This window comes from Felis catus, chromosome C2 (genome assembly GCF_018350175.1).
Source record: "Felis catus isolate Fca126 chromosome C2, F.catus_Fca126_mat1.0, whole genome shotgun sequence".
NCBI lineage: Eukaryota > Metazoa > Chordata > Mammalia > Carnivora > Felidae > Felis > Felis catus.
The window spans coordinates 63,070,631-63,092,950 of NC_058376.1; the positions used below are offsets into that span (position 1 = coordinate 63,070,631).

The 22,320-nt window shown below is 36.7% G+C and overlaps 1 long non-coding RNA gene across 1 annotated transcript; it reads right to left on the minus strand.

The window, feature by feature from the left end:
- Positions 1-4,255: 4,255 nt before the first annotated feature.
- LOC123379959 lies at positions 4,256-18,582 on the minus strand. Its single transcript, XR_006585078.1, has 3 exons — positions 16,824-18,582; positions 12,673-12,751; positions 4,256-12,046 (listed from the first exon to the last, which is right to left on the minus strand). It is a non-coding gene; the product is annotated as an uncharacterized LOC123379959 (long non-coding RNA).
- Positions 18,583-22,320: the final 3,738 nt, after the last annotated feature.

Consider the following 22,320-nt stretch of genomic DNA (forward strand, 5'->3'; position numbering starts at 1 on the left):
CCGACTGGCTACAAAGTGGGTTTCGGATAAAAACTCATTACTCTCCAAAATCTACCTCAAAGCCCAGAGAGTTATCCTGAGGAGGCTAGAGTGAAGTTCACCTAATTATCAATTATACTGTATCTTCCTTCCTTCTCGCTCTAATTTAATCTCTTAAATTCATCTTTTGAAAAGCTAACAGCTTGAATATTTTCCATCAGGAGCACAATCAACCAAAGAATTTTAAGGCAAGGGGTAAAAGATAAACTGCCCTAGAATAAGCTTTATTATGAAAAATGATCTCTGATGTTTAATCCATAGTCTAGAGATTATCAGGAAAAGAAAATGAAAGACAGCAAGGCAGTGAGATCTGTAGCCAACTGCACCCTGTAGGGAGTCTCCATTATCTCACAAGGCATGCCCTAGGTTCAAAATATGAACTTGAGTTAAAAAAAAAAAAAAGAAGAAAGTAAATATATAGAAGAGGTTGACTGATGGGGAGAAAGGGAATAGAAACAGGTTTTGTTGTTGGTTTTTTTTTTTTAATCTTTCTCCAGTTTGATGCTAATCCTTTGTGATAGGGTAGAGAACTATGTGTGATTTTCATAATTGAAGAGTAGCTTTATCATTCTTAGCAGGAGGGAAATCCCTCTCTGCTGCCTTTTAAAGGTTTTTTAGAGAAGTAGAATTGCATAATCCTTCAAATAATTCCTGTGACCCTAACTTCTGCTAAATTTTCACAGCATGTATTGATCAATATTGCAAAATGTTGAAAGTGGAAGTGTTTTCTTCTAGGATTGGGATAAGATTCAGAATCTTTTTCAAGACTCCAGAGAAACACATTTTTTTCCCCTTTCAGAAATGGTGACTCCCATGGGTGGCACTTTTGCAGCTACCAAACCATTCAGTCCAAGAAAAATGACTGGCCAGACTGCCCACGAGGTGGTCCTACTCCCAGAATAAATCCCCACAGGCACCCAACAGAGACACCCAGCAGGGGGAGAGACACCCATGCCAGCCCTCTGCCCTTTGATTAGTTCCTGAAAGGAAAAGCTCTCACTGAGCTCTCACCCCAGAGTCTCTGCAAGGCTTCAGAGGCCTTTGGAACTTCCCTGGGCTTCTGGGAGAACTGGAGGAAGCCAAATTAATAAATAAAATGAAATAAAATAAAATAAAATAAAATAAAATAAAATAAAATAAAATAAAATAATGAAAGTACACCTGGCCATTTTTTCACTACAGAAAAATCTCCTAATCCATATCAGAGAGCATCACAACATGCCTATGGCAATTTGATATACCCCAACAGATAGGTTTTCACAATACAGAAACAGAGGTTATCCTGAATATGTGTTATAGCTACTGTAAGTCAGCATGCCCTGCAAGTACATGCAATAACACATTCTGCATGGGTTTTGAGAATACAAGATCAAGGATGCATCACCGTCACCAATAACTTCAAGGGGACTTTGATGAAATTAGAGGTGGGGACCCTCTAGGTTTGAGTTCTTTTTCAGGATCCATGCTAAAGGTAATTACAGTACATATTAGCAGGCTAAAATGCAATCTGGACACACACATACAGAATACAGCCAACACTTTAATGCATGTGTAACAATATCCTCCATAGCCCTCTAACAGACATCTCAAGTTGTACAACATCCCTGGCTGGAAAAAAAAAAAGGTGGAAAGGACGACTTTGGGTTGTGTAGGCCATATTACCATCGAATAATTCTCAATTTGCCACCTTTGGAGAGCACATCTGGGTGTGAAGTATGATTAAGACTTTTGAGAAAAACCTGAAAAGCAACCACTGCCTAATCCCTTGTCCATACAATGCCAAGATCTGTCAGAAATAGAGATTTTAAGATGGCTAGATAATGTGGTTAGAAATATTTGTTGAAATGAAAAGAAAGTTGGATGACCCCTATTGGTTCTCAGTAAAAAATACCCAAACTAATATGAATATATTTGGAGTGGTCACATTTCTAGACAGGTTGCTAGACTTAAGACAGGTCCCTTGCCTCTACCTTATATAAAGATAATAATGATATTTGCCCAATCTATTTCATAGAATTATGAGGCTTGAACAAGATGTGAAAATCTTTTACAAACTGTAAAGTGACATCTAGCAGTTGAACATCTTTGGTCTTAATTTACATGTGAATATATATAGTGAATATATACTCTTCTCACAAAATCCAGATTCTTAGAGGAGAAATTACCATTTTATGTCATCTCTGATGAAGTTAATTAAGATAGGTACCCCCCAAAATGGTTTCAAGTGGTCATGTGGCCATTTGAATAACTCAAAAGGAATCTTCCACTTCTCTGCATACTCAGTAACAAATTCAGTTTGTCAAAAAATGCTTACTCTAACAAAATAAAAAAAAAAGTGCTCCCCAGTTTTCCCATTTGCTTTTTCTGGTAGTCATTCTCTGTTGAAACATACAATTCAAGCACAGTTAGTTGTTCAGTGGTTTCCAATTATTTTACAATGCAATGGGGAATAAATGTGACCATATAGGACAGAAAAATGAAAGAACAGCTTCACAGGACTGAAGACAACACAACTATGCATGACTTCTCCTTTTTCTATTGTCTTGAGTTTTGTTGAGATTATCAGAGCTTCCTTAGAGAATCACGAACTTTCTTTGAGTTTCAATTTCACTGCCATATCCTCCCTGGAGCCTTTTCTGGTTTCTCCCAAATAAGAATTGATTTTGCCTTCTTCTGAATTTCCATGTCGCTTTATGTTCCAATTCTCTCATGGCATTAAGCTCAATCTAATCTTGTATATCTTCTTTAGGAGCTGAGACTCTGATGTATACTTGTGTCTCTTGTCTGTATGATGCTGGCCTTAGTTTTACACATAGTAGTTACTCAATAATTATTGATTAATAGGTGAGTGAATATATGAATAAAATATACATGCATGTGTGCTTTGCTTGTGTTGTTACACAGAAAACCAAGAATTACTAGGTGTCAGGGGATAAGTGGTAAAAAGCCTACCTTAGGCTGGCTCTTCACTGGGCTGTCACGCCAGCTCTCATTAAAGCATCCAGGCCTCAGGGGCACTGAGCATTAAATCCCCGCCACATCAAACTCCTAAGCTCTGTATACAAGTGTATTGAAGGAAAGAGAAGGTTCACACAGTTCATGTATAGCATGAATTTCTGCTCCAGTGAGCTCTTGGGAATCTTGAAAAGTCAAATATTTAGCCATCTGACATTCTCATTCACAGGCAACATGGCTTTTGAGCTTCTTTCCTCTTTCCTTTTCTTCCTACATTGAGCCCTAGCTCCATAAATGCTTCCTTTGTGTTCTGCTGTGGCTGCTGCCTTCGTTAGAATTTTTTGCTTTGATTAATTATTGAGCTCTCAGTGCACAGGGTTTTCCACTCTCCAGTTCTCATTACTGAGGTCTTGCCACTAACTTACTCTGCTGGCCCTGATGCAGGGCTTGATGAATGCTCTGTCATGAGACGGTTTCATGTGCTCATAACCAGCTGTTTTTCCTGTGTGCTTTTTGGGTGAACTTGGCAGGGACGGAATTATATACACATTTGTGTGTGTGTGTGTGTGTGTGTGTGTGTGTGTGTGTGTGTGTTAACCCAGAAGGAGTTCTAGTATACATGCCCAGATGACATCAAAGCACAGTACAGCAATCCTGGAACTGGGACTTCCTTTGTTAGTTTTGGCTCAGCATTTTTGGCTTAACCTATTTTGATTCTTTAATTCTTTTAACCATTTTACCTTTGGAAGAGAGAGATGGTTTTTATTTATTTATGTTTGGCATATTGCTTATCATCAACTGTTGTACCCACTTATATGCTCTTTGGGATTTACTTGAGCTAAACTGCTATACTGTTTGCACCTTCCTGTTCATGGAGCTCTATGAAATAAAATTTACTTCCACCATTCACAATCATCTAGCATGGTTCTTAGTTTTATTGACAGCCTTATACCAATTTCTTCACCTCCTCTCTTCCCGGATCCTGACAGGGAGCTACATTCCCAGGAAGATCTATTTCAGGGGAGGACAGAGAGAATTTGGTGAGGTGATGACAAGCATGATGGTTCTAACAGACACTGCAGGGCACTTTTCTACACTATCAAATGAGAAACTGATGGGTTTTGGAAAGGTCTTTTTTTTGTGATATTTCTAAAAACTTGAAAATATGAGGTGCTGACAATAACACTTTATTCCAGTGAGTCAGTCACGTGGTTAAATGCTCTCCTTGTTTTTGTTTCTGACATAAATTTCATAATCCCTCATTTTATTTTATTTTATTTTATTTTATTTTATTTTATTTTACTTTATTTATTTTTGCTCAGACCTTGCCATGCCTTTTTGGAAATCTTGGTTCTGAAAGGGTCACAAAACACCAAAAAGCACCAATGCATCAAAGTGTGCTTAATGGCATGCCCCCTTCCTAGAAGGGGTCTTCTGTAGGACTTGACTTAAATCCATGAACAATTATAAAATTAAACTGAGTTTTGGGATTTCACTACCAATGACTTATGCAAGCTACATTGAGGCCTCTTTACTTCTCTCAGTATTGTAGGTGTTCAGAAAAAGTTTCCCCAAGACGTACACCTTTGGTATTCAGATCATTTTGAGTTAAAAAAAAAAAAAAAGCAAGTCCTAAAAGACTCAAGAAGAAACTCTGACCTTCCCCCTAACTGCCTAACAGAAATTTAGATAGAGGACCTGTCCCAGGAAGGCAGTTAACACCATAGATAACTATAGTATAATACAAACTAGGTACGGTACACAGGGAGGAACTTTAGCAAAGTCTGTTTGTTAAAATTCTTCTGTGTGTCCCATTGTTTCTGTATGGCTCAGCAAACATTTGTTTACCAAACACTTATTCTTTTTCATCTTCCTATGACTTACTTCCCATCCCTTTGAAGTCCCATACCCCTATCCTCTTCTTAGTTCAGCATGACATGTTTACCTCATTTCATCTTACTGTCTTTGCAATCTCATGGTAAGATGGATTCCTCACACATAAGAAATTCAATTTGATTTTCTGCAGTTAGTCTGTCCCATGTCAGTTTAATTCTTAGACCAGTCAGAGAATACTGAATGGTAGAGGGAAATATTTCTCTCCAACAGTATCTATAAAATAATTAGTTTCCATTGTCTTGCAAGGATACCATGAAATCAATGACCAAATATCTTTAATTTGCCTCACCCCCTGGCACGGAGGTATAAACAGAAAACAAAGAAAGAATAACTGTGACTGTTTCATTTCCCATGTCTTGACTATTTTTTTTTTTAATTTCACCACAATAAAAAAAAAACTAGTTAATTATCCTGGCATGGAATAGAAATAGAGTGCTTCAGTTTACCATGGTCTGATTCATACAAGCAAAATTTTAAGTGAGAAAAACTTAACCACAAATTCTTGCTGACACGCAGAAAGTTCTCCCTGCCCCTCATAGTCAACTTTCTTTTATCATAGTTGTTTTTGAAAAGACTGGAGAATTGCCTTTCATTCAGCTGTTTAAACATACTTCTTTTCTCTATGTTCTCTTTAAAAACCATTGCTCCAAAGGGCTCTGTTGACCAAGGGCAGGTCAGGCAAGTGGGGGTCACAAACTCATCAGATCCAACATAGCAGTGGAGGAGCAACAGGTTTGGGCAGAGCAGGCACATATTCATGGAGATGAACAGACACCACTCAATAGAACTATGTGAGCTGGTAGCCGAAAGGGCCAAGGCTTACTCTAAGCAGCATATATATGCATTATTTCACAGGCTGGTTGGTGACCATGTGAATGTGACAATGCTTCTAGCATTATGTTTTCAGATTTAGAGGCTACAAATGTTGGAAGATTCTATACAATACAAAGTAATTCACAAAAAGACAATTGTAACAATTATGAGAATTGAATTATTTTCTTAATGGGGAAAGATTAAATAATTTTTAGTATATTCATCTTAGGTGTCAACTGGCTCATGTGGTAGGGATGCTTACAATACGGGCTTTCTATTCCCAATAATTCAAAGTGTAAATAGAAGTGGATGATTTTTTTGGCCAAGAAGGCTGGGATGAGGTAGCATAAAAAGAACAAAGTTGGCGAAAGGTGGGCATTTGATTAGAAATAGTAGCCAACTTCCTGATTAAGAGTACCAAAGAAATGCTCAGGGAACAATTTCTTATATGATAACAAACAGCACTGAATTATAAAGAAAATTAGAGCTTTTTAGAAATTAACCAAATTGCAAATTAACTAAATTAAATTAGTAAATAACTGCTGTTCTCTTGTTAGTGTATCTCATTAATGCTTGTTATTTTGTCTCCCTTGGCTTTTAATGAGTTCCATGGAGTCTGAGCTATAACCAATGGGCCCAAGAAATGTCATATATTTTTTCTCAATTAAATGATTTGTCTGTGTGAGCACAGACTTTGTCAGGTAATAAATGCGATCTCTTTACTCAAGTTTGGCAGGCAAATTTATGGTTTAGAGTAGTGTGAGTCAGGTGGTCAGGCAGCTCCTAAAATTTACTCACTATGCTTCCATAATTTGGTAAGAAAACAACGAACCAACATCAGATGGGGCAATTTCTTACTTATGGCACAGTATGTTCACATCAATTTCCCTTGCCCCCCCCCCCCAACTTCCCTGGGGGCTATGTGGAATGATCCCCACCAGGTGTTGCACACTCAGGTCTGTATCACAGTTGGAAACACTGAGTTCAGGACATTGCTAACCTTGAAGGAACTGCTGTCAAACTGGCCCATGTTACCCTCTGGAGAGAAAGATTAGGGTTTGTTGTTGTCGTTTTGTTTTGTGTTTTTTCCCCCTAGAAGGTAAGCAAATCTTCTCTGGGGAAAGGTGGGAGACTTTACTATCTTTGAAGGTCTATAAGGATCTCTATCTTTAAAGAGATACCAACACTAGCTTCCAAAGTTGTTTGTAAAGCAAGAGTCCTTCCAGTGGCTCAGAAGACATGTGGAAATGCCAGAATTATGGAGAATGATCTCCCAGCACTGTGGTTTAATGGAATGCATTTGGGAGGCAGAGATCTAGGTTCAAATCCTAACTCCAATATTTATTTCAGGGCATTTGATAAATTTACATGAACTTTCTCAACACTAAAACCCCTCATCAGTAAGTATATGAATATATGAATTGTTCCATTGTTGCACAAAATAAGGAACTTAGCACAGTGCTTGGCATATATTAAATGCTCATTCAGTTTGATTACCTGTATTCCTTTGTCTCACAAATTCATCCAGATTCTGAGATGACTCATTAACTATACACTTTGTTTTGCTTTAGTTAACAGAAGGTGAATTACCAATAATATGTATTTTAAGTGAAAAGTGATTGTTATATACAATATGTTCATCCTAGAAAATAGACAATTATTTATTAGCTTCCTGGGTTTAGGTAAGCCCTCTTACCTATTTGGGTCTCAATTTGTTTATTTTAACATAGGAAAATTATCCTAACTGATCTCTAATGCTCTTTCAAATTTTAAGTTCTGCTTTCTTGTAAGTATCTCTATCCAGTAGAATGCAATGCTTTTTAATTTATTTTACATATTGTATTTTTCTTGAACTGTGAATTGACTGTTTAAAAATATTGCAAGTTTTTTTTTTAATTTCCTTCTGCTAACAACACAGTGCAAACATTCTCACAAACAGCTTTTTTTTTTTAAACCCACACTTGTTTACAAAGCAGTCATAAATATCCACTTTAGGGATGTCTTCTTTCCATAACGTTTCCTTAACATGTACATATTTACTACAAGATTAAAAAAGTTTTAAAAAGAGCCAATCTTCAAAGATTTCCATGAATGGAAGGACAAAGCAATGAGTATAACCCACAGTGACACAATTCAAATAACTGATATTTGGCACAGGATACATTTATATATTTGCTTTTGCACACAGGTGTCCTTCGTGTCCTGGGATTGCATCTCAAACAAAAAGTGAAGCCACTTTGAAACCTGACTCATGAAACATGGGTTTGCTGCCCAAAATGGACTTTGTGCAGGCTATTTCACTCTTGAGCATAGATAATCCATCTCACCATGATTCACGCTGACAGTATTCACCTCCTAATTTCTCTTTAGGACTGTGGGATTGCTTTTATTTTATTATTTACTGCTATTTATAGATTTATAACTGATCTTTTATTATGTATTTTCATGCAACTCTTACACGCTGACAGTATTCACCTCCTAATTTCTCCTTAGGACTGTGGGATTGCTTTTATTTTATTATTTACTGCTATTTATAGATTTATAACTGATCTTTTATTATGTATTTTCATGCAACTCTTAGCCTGTCTAGTATCTAGCTCAAAGTTTGGATACTACACAAGGGCCGATAAACAGAAAAAAGGTAAAAGGTAAAACAAGTCTTGAAGCAGATTTGTTAAACAAAGAGGTTAAATTGGGAGTTGAAGCTGACAAACTTCACCAGGCCTGAGGTCTGCTGGGAATCAGGAGATAGCCTGTGGGTCAGGTTGCAAGGGGGGAGGGAACCTCAGCTGAGCACAGGCTGGAAGCAGAAGTAATTAGAACTGGGGAACATAAAAATGTATCAACAAGCAGAGAACAATGACCTGGGCCACAAACAAATTGTGATCAAGGACTGAACATATCCTACCGAGGTAATTCAGTAAAACATTTTTCAACAAACACTACTAAAGTCCTATTGTATGCAAAACACGATCCAAGCCACTTCTCTCTCAAACAGAGTCATAGAGCTGAGATTGTAGTGAGCTTCCATGCCATGCACTGAGTTAGACCACGCACTCTTGCACTTTTCTACCTGTGCCTTCATATCGCGTTACTTGTAGAGAAAAATATTCTAGCCATGAATAAATAGTAGCCTGAGAATGTGTTAAGGAAAAGTGAGATTTTGACAGCAAGAATGTTTAAACCTTGCTACACATAAAAACATTGAAATCAAGATTCTATGAACACTTTTAACTTTTTGTAGAAATAGTATTTTCTGAAGAAAACTTCATTTACCAGTTACATTTTTTGATCAATATTCTATACGACGCTTTTAAACCTTTTCCATCTTTTATCATTCTCATTTTTGCTTTATTAAAATCGTGTTTATTGTGACCAATTTTTTTTTCTGTGTGGATTGTATAATGAATAATTGAAAGATCAAGGTCCTTGTTCATATTGAATTCCATCAATTATAGCTTCTGCATTTTACATGTAGGGTTTTTGTGCTTTGATGTGTTTCTTAATTCTACCAAATCCAATTTTTTCAGTCATTTTTACAGATCTAAATTTTGTCAAGAATATTTTATTTCTCTATAAATTTTTAGTCAATAAGAGATATTACTATATATAGTTTTAGCTGTTCTCAGTTATATTTTGTTCCATTTGTTTCTCATATGTCTAATTTTTCTCAAATCAATTTTTGCAGTTTTCAGTGTCCCCATAAGATATTCTTCTTGAGTCCGTTTTCAACTATCACAAACTTTATTATGTGTAACTTTGGTTGATATTATTTCTATAAGTTTTGGCGGGTCAGCTCCACTTCTTGAATTTACTAACAAGTGTTCCTTATATAACAAGCAAAAGATCAAGGCACACTATACAATTATCCTCAGGATCAAAGCAATGACATGAATCCTTTCTTTACAGTTGAGGACATGGGTAGTAAATTGAATGAGAACAGTCATTTCAAAAATGATCTATTGTATCTCCTAGCCTAGTAACAAGGGATGCATATATTTTTGAGAATAAAGACAATTCCCAGTCCCAGGTCTAGCTCCAGAAATTTTGGTCTGTTTAAGGGTGAGGTAATCAATAGTTTCTATTTCATCTGCAGCTTCTCAGTGGCTGTTCATAGTGGGCCAGTGAGGAATTAAATGCATTTTCAAAAACTCATCTAGACCAACTCTCTCTTGCATCACCAAAATTCAGGGCAATTCATCCTATAGTATAATAGCAGGTCCCCAAAGAAAAATTACAATTTAAGAAATACAAGCTAAAGAATAAAACACACTCCTGATTATTAAAGATGGCAAGTTGAACACAAAACTACTTATGCTTATTTCCAAAATGTCACTAAAATGACACAAGGGGAGGGGGGATATTTTAAAGGCAGAGACGTCACAAAGAAAAAAGGAGGCAAAAGTTTAACAAAACTTTGGAGGCTATAAAGCAGAATGGCTATGGTAATTGATGTAAATGGAGTTGAGAAAGCCTAATTGTAACTAAAAGAGCAGAAATCTAAGAGATGCCGAATTTGCCCTGCAGAAACAACTCCTCGCTAATAGGACTTGGGTATTTATAGCACCTGGAACTACAAGAAAGGAGGTAAAAGTAGAATTGAAACAGAAGGATTTTTTTTTGAATTTCTGTTTAAGAAGTCACTATCACTTCTAATTCCTTTCCCACTTATGATTAGGGAATGCCTGTTCCTCCTCTACTCCCCCTGCAAAAAACTCAATAGATGGTTTATTCTCTGGAAGGGATAGAACAGAGGATTTACACCAGAGAAATGCTATCCAGGCATAAGAACTTCCTCCTTTCTGTGAGATGTAAGTAGGTGAGTTTGTAACGTTACACCATGTGCACTCTTTAAATGAGGGTTTCACGAAGAGACCATGTTGCGCCAGCTGTAGGCGCGGTCAAGTGCGCCTGCATAGACACTCTGGCACAGAAACATAGCCTGAGAACAGTGAGCATACAGAACCACACATCCTGCTGCACCCATCCTTCATTCTGAAAGATGCCATTTATTTTAGATATAAATCGACAGCCAACCCACACAGACCTGCTGTTGCTGTGATACTAACACTGTAAATTATTTACTGCATTTTAGGGAATTTGTCATAGAAATGGAGTTGGAGTTGAAAATGCATACAGAAACAAATATTCTCATATATTAGGAAGCTCCTGTTATACTTTGTCCTTCATTCTCAAACACAATTTGCAACAGGTTAAGAGCTAGGCAATGAGTCATGAAAGCAAATACTGAACCCACTTGTAACGCCCACAGTTTTTTATCTGCTCAGCTCAAAGACTGTGGGATGCAGTGTTCATTAGATACAGCTCAAGGCATAACTACCAGTCTGAAGGTTTTCTGAATCTACCATCTTCTAGGAAGCTGCTGAGCCAGCCATAATTTGCTCACACCTGTCTTTCCCAGGTTCCCACACAGCATGTACAATGTAACCTAGTGGGCTTTAACTTCATCCCCACATGTTCTTATTTATTGTCGCTAACTGGTACAATACCTTCAGGTCAATACCTGCCACGGTCACTCTGATTTTGAATCTAGATAGAATATCCCATCTTCTCTTCTCTCTCCTTTTCTTTCAGAAGTCCTGCAAATTACTGTCATTAGCAATAACAGAAATTCTCAATAGTACAGGTGGATTTGGGTTGCAATCAGAAGATGTAATCTTTGCATAGGAGTGCTCTAATTATGACACTTGACCTCTCTGTGTGCCACCACTGCACTAACATTAGGAGTGTCCAGTTCTCCAGTATGATTGTCACACAGGCTTGCATGACTGTCAGGGTTTTCCTCTGTTAACTGGTTTCTGTAAGTGTAGTACTGACATAATATGGCTGATCCTTTCTCTGTCAATAGTCATGCCCTGTTACATGTTATCTGGTGGCAAAGGGGAAAAAATCATACTTGCATTATGGGACATGTGCTTGTGTCACTTTTTGACCCCAGATCTACTACTTACTAAATAAATCTTGAACAAGTTGTAGAACTTACCTAAGCTTCAGTGTTTTCAATTGGAAAAATGGGAAAGGGCAATATTGCCTCATGGAGTTAAGTGTGAAATTCAAATTAGTGTGAATGGAAATTATATGGGAATTATGGAGGATATATATATATATATATATATATATATATATATATACACACACACACACACACATATATATATACACACATATATACATATATATATTCTCAATATATACATAATCTCTACAGAAATGGAACCAGAGACACATAATAAGTGTTCAACAGCTAATACATACCTTTATCAGAGGGTAGCTTTGATGTTAGATCCATTTATGTTGAGCTATTATTGCAGAATTACTATGCCTGGTAGGAAGGTACAGGAAGATTAAAAATAATAAAGAACTTCAACTCCGTTGACCTTGAACTTAGGGAATAACAAGAAAAGAAGAAGAAGAAGAAGAAGAACAGCCACAACAACAACAACAACGAGGAGGACAAGGAGGAAAGAGGAGGAGGAGAAGGAGGAGAGGAGGGGGAGGAAGGGGAGGAGGAGGAGGAGGAGGGGGAGGAAGGAGGAGGAGGGGGAGGAGGAAGAGGAGGGGGAGGAGGAAGAGGAGAAGAAGAATATTCCAAAAGACTTAGCTCCTTGGACAGAGAGGTCTGGTTCCCTTGGGAGAATGGCTTCCACTGGCCATGTTGCTACATGAACCATTCTGTCTTGCCAGTTAGTATAGACAGAAATTTCTACTTTAAATGTGGCCTATCATCAGAAGCTCTGCCAAGACAGTGGCATGTCCCTGGCAAGAAAGTGTCTCACTAGCTCCATTTTCATCTTTTAGTGTCAGGTCGATGTCAAGTTCAATTTAAGAATTAACCTTTGGAGAATCTTCCAGGGAGCCTTCTCCACTAAAGGCTGCCTTTGTAAAGTTGTGTTTTTTTTTTCTTTATAAATAGAGGATTCTTTTCATGTTTCCCTAGAGAAATGGCACCTTTGAAGTTGATCCAAGACAGAGCCAGAGATTCAATGTAATACAGAACTTCTCCTCATCTGCTGCTACCCCTCTTGAGCTTTGAAAAAAGAAACAGAACATGAGGACATGAGAAAGATAAAAGGATATCCCATTAGGAGTCATAAATTGATTTTCTTTTTTTGTCTTCTGGAAAGCCATTATGAAACATGAGGGTACAGAGGTTACCAACTTTCTTCCATACTGAGATATTGCCCTCAGATTTATTATCCCTGAGGGCAGCACTGGTAAATGGAGCAGACCATTGCCTAAAGCCAGAGGCCATGGATATGGAAGGGGAACATAACTTTGCAGGTAAACATGTGCAAGAATTCATACATTTTGCTTTAAAAAAATGGACATAAATATATCAACTACTTGGGGGGGAATAAGCAGAAGTCCAATAAACAGATATTTCTAGGGATAAATAAGTTCATTACAGAGCAATCATCACTGGATGGACCACATGTGGTTGGGGCTTAACAGATAACCTAAAAGAACAGTCAGACATGGACTTGTACAGGGTACTCAAGACTCAAAGTGTCAAAAGTATGAGACAGAGGACATTCATTCACGTAAATTCAAGTTAATGGCCAAAAGAAAGCACCAGATTGAGCTTCCTATCCTTTTTTCCCCCTCTTGATTAAAAGCAGGATCAGAATTAAATTTTGTGGAACACTTATGCATTGGGGGAAGAGGCTCTTTCAGAAAATTAATTCAATATTAGGAATACAACATTACCAACATCCCTTCCAGGGGCTAGGAAGAAAGAATCTCATGAAAATGAGGAGCTTATGCATCATTAGTCTGACAATAAATCCACCTCTGGTTAAGAGTAATTTATGATAAACATGCTTTGCTATTTGAATGCTTTCTCTGGGCCCTATCCCTGTAATAGCTTACTGTAACTTCCCTGGTTGAATTGGAGTTTGGTGAAGAACAAAATCTCCAAAACTCAATTAGTAGATTTGCAATGGAAAGTTTGATATGGGAAGGGGATTTTATTCTGGTTTCTTTGCCATGTTAAATGACATATTGAAAAAAGTAATTTTAATTGTAAAATAATTAATAAGAACTAAATTTGGAGAATACAGAGACAAAAAAATTTCCACAAGAATCATGCTATTGTTTTTCCTTCTAGTCTTTTTTTCAAAGATGTATGTATGCAAGTGTATGGAGGGGGCATTTAACCCAAAACATCCAAATTATATTCACCATACAATCACTTTATCAGATGTTGCCTTATAAAAGATTTAGATGATTGACTTTTTCTTCTCTCTCTTTTTATATTGTTTACATATGATGTCCTAGGCGGGATGTCATTCTATAATAAAGCTCAATGTTAAAGCTTTTGGTTTTAACATAGAAATAATAGAGCTTTAGAGTTTGGGACAACAAATTACTATAGCTTTAAGAACTAGATTTAGATGTGTATGTTGAAAACCGTGGTAGAAATTGACTCCTGAAACTGGCTTGCTGCAAAAGTGAAACTTTCCATAAGGCCCAGGGAATCCCTGACCAGGTGATTGGTTGGCTTCTGAATGGGGTCCTGATTTATAATTCCCATCCCTGTCATTCACCCCCTCTCATTTAAAGGGCACAGAGAGAGGAACTGCCTTTTATATATTAAAAAAATAGTTTTAATGTATTCAAACAAATATTCTAGAAACAGTAAAAGCTTTTTTGGGTGACTGCCATACTGCCATTCTACACATAATATGTTTCAGAGATAATATTGTTATTGTTATTATTTTTTTGCATTTCTATGGAAGAGAAAAACAGGGCTACAGATCACCTTTTTGTAGAATATGAATTCCACTGACTTTTTTTCCCAATTTCTTTTTTAAAGATTAAGTATCTCAGAGAGTGACTATTTTTTTTAGAAAAGAAGAATGGTGTGACAAAGAAAGTATGAATTACATGTGAGGAACCTTTTGATTCTTGTCCTAATTCTCCACTGCTAGGCTTCTGCTTTCTCGTTTTTTAAAAGATGAAGATTATTCTTACATGATACTGTACATTCCTTCCAGATTTAACATTCTATGATTCTTTGAAAAGTTTATTTTGTTGTTCCTTTCTTGATGATTTTCAAGTGTTATCTTAGAAATTATTACACTACATTGCTTCTTTTTGTATACAGTCACCACTCTTGAATTCAGCATCTCTCATTCAGCTCAGCTGCTGGTGTGCATTAAAAGCAACAGAGAATACCCACATCCTATATTATCTCTGCAGCCAAGGCAGCAAAACATTTCTGCAGGAGTTTTTACCGGATCCCCAAAGACCCTACGCGTTTTCGATGGAGACAAAGACATGAGTTAAAAGTCAACATTCATTTGACACCTTTTTGGGGGTACCTACTTTATTCCGGTAACCATCATAGACACTAGGGACACAATAGTGAACAACACAGGCACATTTGCTCTTCTCAAATTTGTTTAGAGTCTAGGGGTAAGTAGACAAGGATCAAATCATGCAAATAAATGTGAAAATGCAACAGTGAGAAGTGCCACCACAGAAAAGTATTGGGCATTCTGAAAATCTGTTATGTTATTTGACCTGTCCAGCCACATTCAAGGGTCTTTCAAAAAAATGCTTAGCCCAAGGTCTAAATGGCATCTTAGAGTAAAGAGCAAAAGAAAGAAAAGTAGAGGACATGTCACATGAAAATGCCTTGTGATGGTAGGAAGTAACACGAGTATATGAGGCTAAGGAAGGCGAATGTGGCCGGATACCAGAAAGTAAAAAAGAGCCTGTAGGACAGGAGATTGGAGATATTGGTAGAAACCTGACTATATAAGTATCCAAGACCCTTTTGCCCATTTAAGAAGTTCCACCTTTATTCTAAGAAGAAAGGAAATCATGGATGAGATATTAGTAATGTGATTAGATTTACTTATCAATCACCTTACATGTGAAAAAGGAAAGAGATGAGGTATGTTTGTCTAGGATCACACTGTGTGGAGAATTAAAAAGTGATGTAATAGCTTTCTTGTTATCCTGGAGTCTGCTCTGGGCTGCTAAGCCTAACTTTCCTTAAATGTCTAATTTTAAAGACTATATCATGGGACTTAGCTGGCACAGTGCTACGGGACAATAAGAAGCTATTTTTCTCTGGTTTATGTCTGCATTATTTATGTTATTGAAATACATTTTTATACAGTCTTAGGTTCTACAAGATTCCAAGAAAGCAGACTCACAGCATTGCCAGGTGAGGGAAAAGAGAGTTGTATGTTCTCTAAAGGAATATCCTTAGATAGGATTGCCAAATATTTGCCCCATATGTCCAACAGAGAGGACTGCCAACTCCCAAATTATTCTTACAATTCATCCAGGGTCCTTATGATGGATAGTTCTGTATTTTCTCCCATTTTTAATTAAATACATGCTTCTTTGTTATTCCTGAGAAACTACAAACTCCATGTGAGATTCCCATTCCTGCTAGCTAGCATCTCAACAACTACACAGTGTAATCATTCAAAAAAGATTCCTTACCATCCTCAGCAACAGAAAGCCCACAAACATTCTGGTTTAGAATGTCACTATTCTTGTGCAGTGTAAGGGCATCTTATTCAGTATCCCTGGCACCCCACCTTCCTCCCACCCTGATACTGTGGTGATCCTACATTAGTAAAATAAGAAAAGGCTGGAGGGGACATAGTTTGATACTCATCTCTTCAGCCTTCCCAATCTTTTTTTTCCTAAGACAACACCAGGAGAACCATTTAGTAGGTGATATTACATCCCAATGTTTCAGATAACAAAAGTCACCAGACTTTTAACCAGCTCTGGCTTTGTTTATGGAAATATGCAAATCTACAACAGATCAGACTCCCAGTAAATATCCAAAAAGAATTTCATTTACCTTGTTCTATGACTAAGCCCACTTATTAGCCTCTCTTTTAAGGGTTCCCAGACCAAATTTCATTGTGTGGGCACCCAGCTCCAACAACACCAAGTAATTCTTGGACACCCTTCTGGTGTTCCTTCTGGTGTCCAAGAATTCAATTCAAATCTGACACTATCTAGCTGAAAATAGCATCAGATTCCAAAATTTAAGGGTTCAGTCCTACAAGATGACCCCTCCCTTCCTACCCTCTCCCACACACTAGTTGCAAGCCACGGGCTGTTACCTGTGCTTCTGGCCAACTGGCTACAGATTAAAAATGCCAATAATGTCCTTCTTAGATTCTTTTAATTTGCTAAAGCAGCTCATATAACTCAGGAAAAAAATCTGGGTTTACCAGCTTATTAAATCATATGATAAAGGATATGAATCAACAAATTAAGAGATACATATGGTGCAGGAAAAGGACAAGCCACTCTCTCCAATCTCTACCCACAGGTTCACCAACCCAGAAGCTCTCCATACTCATTACTTTTGTGTGTTATGGGGGCTTCATTGTTTAGTCATAATTGACTAACTCTTTGGCTATTGGCTGATTCAACCTCCAACCCCTCTCTGATCCTTTAATCAGATGGTTGGTCCTCCAGGAAACCAACCTTAGAGTTTGGGTGGGGTCCAAAAGACACCTTCATAAACATAACAAAATACCTTTAGTGCCCTGACCACCGGAAATTCCAAGGGTTTTAATTGCTGTGAGCTAGGAACCTTGGAGAGAACCACATATACTAAGAAATACATTTTGGTCATCTCAATAACCAAATATAAATTTCTCATAAATAACAGTATTGTAATGTGTCAAGGTTGATAATGCTGGCCTTGATAGTAGGGAACAGGCATAGGAACAAAGATTGAGGAAGAGTAAGATGGGGTTGGGGGAGCAGACAGACTGTTGATGTCTGACCCTTAGAATGCTGTTTAGCCTGCTCAGTGACAATAGTGTAAGTTAATCTTTTGTTTCTCTGTGTGTCCCACAAAATCACAGTACCTTCCATGGTAGCTATAATTGTTACTGACAAAATAAACATTCTGGTAATGGAAAAGAATACTAGGCTATTTGAAAAGCTTCAGAAGGCAACCTCCCCCTCTCTTAAAATTCAACATCACCACCACCAAAAACAGAGGATTTGATTACTCTGTTCAGGGATACCCTTTATTCCTCTTTTGCAAAAAAGGGATAGAATACAGGGCACTATATGAGTATAAATGGCAATATCTTGTTGCTGCTACTAGAGGTTTGAACATTTTTTTTGTTGTTGTTACTCCAAACAAGGCTAAATGGATTTTATTTGTTTACAGATAGCCTATGCAGTACATCTATCACCTTTTTTCTCTTATTATTCTTTCCTCTCTCTGCAATTTTTATTAAAATGAGAATAGAATGGTTAGTGACTATGATCATTAGCTTGCACAGGCTGGCTTATGAAACAGATTGTTAGTGCCATAAACACAGGCCTAGGAATTCTATCATCCAGTCCCTGATGTGGCATGCCAATTCTCAGGGAATGGCTTATCCTAAATAGTGTTTGCAGTTATTCATAAATATATAATGACAGTGATCCTTAAGTAAACTTCATCCAAATCACTCAATCCTGCACTAGTAATGATTGTACACTAGTAAAAAGCAACGAGAGGCAGCCGCTCTACACTGTTTATCACATTAGTCATTATTCAAATACTATGTCATTCACCTTCCATAGCTAAAAGGCTAGTCTCCAGGATTAGGAAGAATTAATTCACTGTGGCAGAATTTTGAAATTTAAGGTTAAATGAGAAAATAAATAATGATATCAGGAATATGGAATGAGTAATGAAAAGCAAAACATATTAGACATTAGGTGAACAACATAGTTTTCTCTAAGCACTTACAGAGGTTATGGAGAAAATAGGAAAGGAATATATTAAAAAGATACTCTGTGTAGTTTCCCCACAGAATTAAAAGTGAATAAATGGAAATACATAATTTAGGCCTACGTAAAGATTCAACATTGAAATGATAGCATTTCCCACTAAATTAATCTATGAAATTAGCATAATCTCAATCCAAGTACCAAGATAATTTAAAACATATTAAACTATAATATTTAAATTACTTTGTACTAGATTATCAGAAGATCAATGCAAAGAGAAATCATACACAGAGATAAATGCTTAAGGGAATTTATTACATGATAAAGGTGAACAAAAGGTAAATTATATAGCAATGTTGTTGGGACAACTGGCTAGTGACTAAAAAAAAAAAAAAAAGGTTAGATCACCTTCTTATATCTCACATGAAAATAAATCCCAAATAGAAGGTTTAATAAACATATAAAGAGAAGAAGAATGGTATTACATAGGGACAAAAGGAAAATATGTGACTTTTTTTTCCTCTTAAATTCCAGAGGTAGAGAATTAAAACTAAAAAAAAAAAATCATTAAAAAATTGATAAATTTATGTAAAATTTCAAACTCCTACCCACTCCCCAAATTATCATAAACCAAGTTAAAACACAAATAATAACTGAGAAAACTATATCTAACCTATATGATATTCTAGAACTAACACTTTTTACATTAAACAATTATATAAATAAAATCTTAAAACAATTTGATAGGAAATGAGAAAATGACAAAAAACAAAAAATGTACAGGAAGACAAAAAACACCAATGCTCAGTTAACATAAGAAAATGTTCAAACTCAGTCATAACTAAAGAAATTAAAAAAAAATGTTTATTTGAGACAATGCGAGAGACAGAGTGCAAGTGGCAGAGGGGCAGACGGAGGGAGACACAGAGTCCAAAGCAGACTCCAGGCTCTGAGCTGTCAGCATAGAGTCTGACCGGGGCTTGAATTCACGAACCGTGAGATCATGACCTGAGCTGAAGTAGGACGTTTAACCGATTGAGCCACTCAGGCACCCCATAAAGAAATTGAACCTAAATGCTTTATTTATACATCAAAATGGTAAAAATTTAAAACACTGATATTACCTAATACACAAGAAAATTATATTGAAACACTAGATATGCACTGCTGAAGGTTTAAATTGATGCACTTTGTATAGCTTTCGGCACTATCTATAAAAATGTAAATCTACCTATCCTTTGACCTGACAATTGGACTTCTAGATATTTATTCTACAGAGATATTCACCAATTTGGCAAAATATATGTATAAAGAGGTCCACTGTAACATTATTTGTAGCAGCAAAACAAAACAGCACAAACCATACCAACAAAACAAAACCTAGAAACAATCTAAATCCATAAATATAAAGTGAGTAAATCACTATGCTGTGATTAAAATGAATGAAATAAATTTATTTATAATGTATACTTTATGTCTGAGCTGTAGTGTTATGTGAAAAATACCAAATTACATAATACTGTGCATAGTTCAATCCCATTTCTCCTTTTTTCTTATAGAAATATAAATTATTTATGAGTTTATATAGTTAAAGAAAAGCTCAACAGCACTTTTTTTTTTTTAGCTTATACAACATCCTTGGTAAGTTATGTCTGGCAGCCTCCAGTTGCTTCCAATTTATAATCTAAACTTTAAGGCCAACCGGTAATTTCTACTCCCATCTTTCCAAATCTAACTTATTCAGCTACAAGGACAGCTGGTTGAAGTCTCTTAACTGTCCATTTTTTTTTGTCTTTCTTTCTCTAGTGTTACCAGGGATAAATGAGAACACAACGGTATAAGCAAGTAGACTGAGTGAATTATTAATATCAGAAAACATATGAATGTTATAGATTTATAGATGTTATATAATGGCAAAGATATTTAAACAGCAGCTTACAAACTACTTGCAGTTTTAAGTACCCAGGTATGTAGGTAAAAAATAAAATCTATCAATTCTATCAATATAGTAATCCTGCTGAGTTTTTCTATTCAACTCAGTTAATTCCTAAAAGGCAAGTGTGTTCAAGGTGAAAGATTCCAAAAGGGAGAGTACTTTCAAGCAACCTGTGCTGGCATGTCTTTCTCTAGTGTTACAAGAGAAAAAAAAAAAAAAAAGAATCTGAAGCAATCACAGTAAACCTGTATGGGTCAGTCTATCCTGCTATGCCTAGGTCAATCCAAATGAGGGGAATGGAATAAAGGGAATTTGAAGCATCTCTTACAGGATACTTATTCTTATCTCTGTGTTGTATCTTTGCCATTTCCCTACTGGATCTTTCCAGGAGACATAAATTTGTCATAAATTTGCAGGTTCTGAAATACACAGGTTCTGAAATTCACCAATTTATTCCCTACTGACCTGCACAAGTCACTTAACCCCTCAAACCTCAATTCTCTCTCTCATGGGTTAGCTCTAAGCCTATGTCCCAGGTTTGTTGAAGGGATTAAATGACAGTAAGAATGTACGATTCTCAGTGTGGTGCCTGGCACATACTAAATGCTCAGAATATGCTATTTTTGTATTTGCTCTTTCTAATCATGTGTTTAAAAATTACTACCTAATACACCGTTTGTCTGATATCTTTTATTACCACACCTAGCACTTCTAAACACACCAAAGCATGACAATTGCCATAATCTTTGACTCTGTGTCCCTTTAGCTATTAGGCTTCTGTTGGGACCTGCCAACCTCCCATATATTATAAGGAATTACAGGGTCCTTGCCACATACACTCTTCTCTTAGTTTTTTCTTACCAGTTTCTAGTATGTGCACACACAACAAATGCTCAATGGATGTTGTTGCTTTAGCTTTTTGACAGCTGGAGAGATGCAACACTTCCAGGTTACAATATTTACTGCCTGTGTTATACAACTGAGTAACTAGTTAACCAGCCATCCAAGGAAGAAAATAACAGGCTGATCAGAACTTATGGTAACAGTTCCTGTGGGTCGATTTCAGAATTCACCTTCTCACTAGCTCTTTCTCTTAGGAGATACACTCTGTGGCTACATGTCATAATTCCCTCTCAGTATATGGGCTGTGCTACAAATGGATGCAATAAGCAAGGGAGAAGTTGCTTTCTTTCTCAACTTGGTAAATATCACACAAGGAGTGTCATCTTTGCTAGGAGATGTATAACCAAACAATCATAGGATGATTGCAGGATAAATAAAGGTGTCATTAGTTGGATGTGAAAGAAACTAACCTGTTTAGAGCCATTGGGGTAAACAAAAGAGAAATCACTGAATTAGGCTCTTACTAATTTAATTTCTACTTAGTTAATCCCAGTTAATAAAACAGATGAAGTACTACTTTTCCCTAAGGAAAAACTTCAAGCTGATTTTTTTTTAAGGAATTCTGACTTGTCCTAAATTATCCTGTCAAGGAAGTAAAATGGAATCACAAAACTGGCATTTAAAACAAAATCTATACTTTTCTGTTGCTGGCTTTTGTTTGTTTATCTTGTTGTTCCTATTGCAGGCTCCAGGATGTCTAAACAGGATTTCAAGAGGTTATCTGGTTAGAACTGAGGTTTTATCTTACAGATGTCTGAGCAGAACAAGCACCCTTGTTTGGGCATTTGGGGTGACCTGTCCGGAGACATTCTGATGCACAGCCAGGTAGCCACCCCCAGGGCACTACCACAGTCATTTCCACATGCTAGAGAAAGTGGGATGGATACAGACTTTTGCAAGAATAGCTTGTAACTGTTAACTCTAAGTGATCAAAGTAGCAGCAGATAATCCTTGAGTTGCTTTGGGTAAAGGTTCTCCTCTAAGTAACTAAGTTTTCTCCTCTATAAAACTGAATTAGACAAAATCAATTCTGATAT